Genomic DNA, 4540 nt, shown 5'->3' on the forward strand with positions numbered 1-4540 from the left:
TAGGCCATAGTGTTTTCCAAGGAATCACATATCAGTCCCATTCGTAATTGATGAAGTAAATGACCAGACCAACCATTAGCCAAAAGCTCATGGTGAGGAAGAAAACCCCCATAATAAAAAGAACCCATATCAAAGCCATAACCAGCCAATGCAGGAGAAACCAAATCCCAATTGCAAACTATAGGAAAGACAAACGTGGACACCAAGAGGCAGACCAAATCCATATCAAGTAAAACATCGAAGCAAATGGTAACAAAGTGAGAGAGAAGCTCATCATAAGAAACATGACGACCAACCTGTAACCACCGACATCCCAAAAGCCTACGAAATTCAAAATCCACCGCAGTAGTAAACAGATTGAAAACCTTACCAAGTCTAACAGAATTGCCCTCATTTGCATTTTCTTCCCCCAACGAACGGGCTTCTAAAACCACTCTATAAACTCCAATTGGCATAGAGGAAGACATTTGCAATATGAAGGTCACTGAAGCAACCAGAAAAGAACATAAACTGTTAAGATAATGACAGAAAGAAATGTATTTGAAATAGAAAACTGATCTGAATTTCCCATAAAGACACTACAAAAAGTCCATTTCAAGCATGCATTAATAAATCAATTCACACGAATTAAAAGCCCACCACTAAAACCCATAAGTGACTCTCCCGCAAGTAAGGATTCCAACTACAAAAATGAGTAACCCATAAGCCAAATCTTTCAGGACCGGACAAACACAAGGTGGCCAACATTATGGTATTTACATCAAGGAGTAATACCTCAAGAATGTACCCACTACTTAAGAAATTTAAATCATGGGAAAAATTAATGAAGGACTGAAGGTAAGAACTACACAGATCACACATGCCACAACCAATAAATCTTATAAACATCGTTATTGCTGACAAGACTCAAAGTCATATCAATATCCGAAAGCATAATCATAAGGAAAACTCTCCCCAATTTGTGATATAGAAACATTTGGAACATTAGATTAACATGCATGCTTCCATAAACAAACAAAACCCCGTTTAACCCATCGCACCTGGGGTATACACCCCATCCTTCTACTCAACCCAAAATTTTTAAAACACACCATATGTAAATAAATAACGTAAGCCATCTAATTTACACATGTGATGTGAAAAAATCTGAACCAAGAGGAGGATGACATGTATACCTCAAGAAGTAAAAAGAAATAGAAGATGTAACATAAATTCCATGCCCATATATTTAAATCATTCAACATAGAGGGTAACCATATCAGACAAAAAGCACTTAAGATGTACTGCCACCTGTAATTTACCTCTCCAAACCTCATGAAATACACACATTAACATCTAGCCCAGATGCAGAGTTCAAAGAATACACCATATGCAAATAGAATAGAAACCTCCTATCAGCCCATGAAGTGCAAATTCAAACTTATCAAAGGAGAGGATAATATGTATATTTCAATAAGAAATGAGGAGAATATCTCATGATAAGTAGCTTAAGCTTTGGGATGGGACATATACCCGAGGAGGACTTCTTGAGGAATGTCGCAAACTGGTACACTCCTATGATGAGCAGTGGAGTCAATAGCCAAATTAGCTAGAAAATCTGCCAGTTTATTTAACTCTCGATAACAATGAGATAATACGTAAGTATCAAAGAAGGCTAATTTCTCCAAAATATGATCAATTATGTACTTCAAGTGCCAACAATTACTCTTGCAATTCAAAACACTTTGAATAACTACCGAAGAATCCCCTTGGATCGAAAGGTGTTTGATCCCTAAAGAAATAGCCAAATCAATCCCAAGTGACAAAGCTTGACATTCAGCAAAATTATTTGATTGAGACTCGAGGGCATGAAATTGAGTAGCTATAAGGATTGCATTATGATAAAAAATGGCCATACCAGCCCCAGCCAAACTTGGATTTCCTCTAGAAGCACCATCAAAATGAAGTTTGAAATGACCCAGAGGAGGAGGAGCCCATCTAGCCGCAATTCTCTTATTCTGATTAGCCAAACCCCTTGCAAATGAATCATGAGAAGGGATGCTAGACAAATATTTCCATGTCCTTGTAATCATGCTATCCCAATGAGAAAAAGATGTCAGGTTTTCTAAATTCTTATGAATATATGACAAGGCCACCTCCGAAATAGAAGGCTCTATCTTGACTAAGATATCAGAAAGCAAAGCGGGTGACTTTTTAAAGATCCTATTATTTCTTTCTAACCATATGTTCCAAATAATAATCGAAGGAGAAATGATCCAAAGGCAGGCATAAAAGGAAGAGGAGAACAAAAAAGGCCAAGCTCTGAAGTGGGAGAGAAGGTCCTTGCCAATAACAAAAGACAGACCTAGTTTCTCAAAAAGCCATTGCCAACATCCTAAAGAAAAATCACAATGAAGAAATAGATGAGAGGACAATTGTAATTTCTGATTGCACAAAACACAAGGGAAAACAACAGATAAACCGATCCTATCCAGTCTCATGCTGATAAGAACCCTATCTTGAACAACAAGCCAAGCAAATGCTCCAGCCTTCAGGAGACACGCTGGATGCCAGAATAATTTGTAAGGCCAAAAGAAGATAAGTCCTTAGCCGGCATAAGAGAATTATACCCATCTTTAACTAAGTATTTTCCAGATGAATTCTTAATCCAAATAAGCTCATCTTCCTTTTCAGACAAGATGATAATTCTATCTTTGAGAATACAACAAAAATCTGCTTTCAGACTAGGGCTAACAGGGAGAAAATCAATCGATTTCCACTTGGCTACCAGCATATATCCATTATGTACTACATTAAAATAATCCAATAAATAGACCCCCCATTTGTCTAGGAGAATTGATTTCAAAGGAGACCAATCCCTAATAGAAACCAAAGGACAATGACCATTCCAAACATCATCCCAAAATCTAATTTTCCTGCCATTATGCACAACCCAAGAAAGATGAGGTAACAAGACACTTCTACATTTCCCCATGAAATTCCATATAGCCGACCCCTAAGGCAGTGTCGAGGCCCGAAAAATAGACTCCCTTGTTCCATTATGGAGATACTTGGCGAACATGATCCTAGCCCAAAGGGAATCTGGATTATCATACATACTCCACACAAGCTTAGCCCCCAAGGCCAAATTTTGATTTTCCAAACTACGAATTCCAGATTCCCCATGCTCTTTAGGAAGACAAACCTTATCCCAAGCTAACAAGGGGATCCTAGATTTCCCATCTCTATTATTATTCCATAGAAAAGATCTCAAAGTATCCTTTAAACTGACAATAACAGCCTTTGGAGCTTTTAGAATTGACATTAAGTAAATTGGCACTACATTCAACATAGACTTAATCAACACAATTTTCCCAGCCATGGTGAGCCATTTGTGGTTCCATGCCAAAATTTTCTTTGAAACCCCTACAACTACTTTATCCCAAAAACTTACCTTATCCTTTTTAGCAAAAAAGGGGATTCCTAGGTAGCTGCAAGGGAAATCCCCAAGTTGGAAACCCTAAAAATTTTGAAGCTTATCTTGGATCAGGGAGTGAGTGTTTAAGAAGAAGATCTTAGATTTTTCCTTGTTGACCTTTTGACCCGAAAATGCTACATAATTCCTAATCACTAGATCTATAGCTCGAGCCTCCTTCAAGGTTGCACAACCAAATAAGAGGGTGTCATCTACAAAAAAGCAATGAGAAACCCTCTAATCAAAGTTTTGAATTTTGATACCCTTCCATAAACCATTCTCACGATCGGAATGGATTGCCCGACTCAGAGCTTCAGCTAATAATATAAATAAAAAAGGAGACAGTGAATCCCCTTGTCTTAATCCCCTAGAAGAGTGAAAGAAACCACAACAGGAACCATTAACAAGAACCGAGAATCTTGCCGATGAAATACAAGACATGATAACCTTGATAGGACAACTTTTAAAGCAATCCATTCAACCCTCTCATAGGCTTTCATCATATCTAACTTAAGGATCATGGCAAGGAGTTTCTGGGATGAGATCGAATGTAAGACCTCATGAGCAACTATAGCCCCTTCAGAAGTTTCCCTTTGTGGAACAAACCCTCCTTGCTCAAGGGAAATTATTCTTGGTAGAAGTTTGGCCAGCCTCATAGCAATTACTTTGGCAAATATCTTATAAATGGTGTTACATAAAGCTATAAGATGAAAATATACAAAGGTTTTAGGGTCCTCTTTCTTAGGTAAAATAATAATTAAGGTAGTGTTCATTTCTTTAAGGATAGACCTATTTCTCCCAGCTTCCTCTAGAGCCAAAAGGACATCCAAACCCACAAATTCCCAGCATTTCTGAAAAAATAATGGAGTGAAACCATCAAGCACGGGAGCCTTATCCAGGTTCATAGCAAAAACAGCCCCCTTAACCTCATCTATTGAGAAAGGAGACATTAACATCCTATTATCATCGGGAGAGACAAGAGAGGGGATGTGAGATGAGATATTGTTAGAGTCATCGATATTCTTAGATGAAAGAAGATTCTTAAAAAACTTAACCACTTCCCTAGAGATGTCCTCTTCCTCAGAG

Source organism: Cryptomeria japonica, chromosome 5, assembly GCF_030272615.1.
Source record: "Cryptomeria japonica chromosome 5, Sugi_1.0, whole genome shotgun sequence".
NCBI classification, from domain to species: Eukaryota; Viridiplantae; Streptophyta; class Pinopsida; order Cupressales; family Cupressaceae; genus Cryptomeria; species Cryptomeria japonica.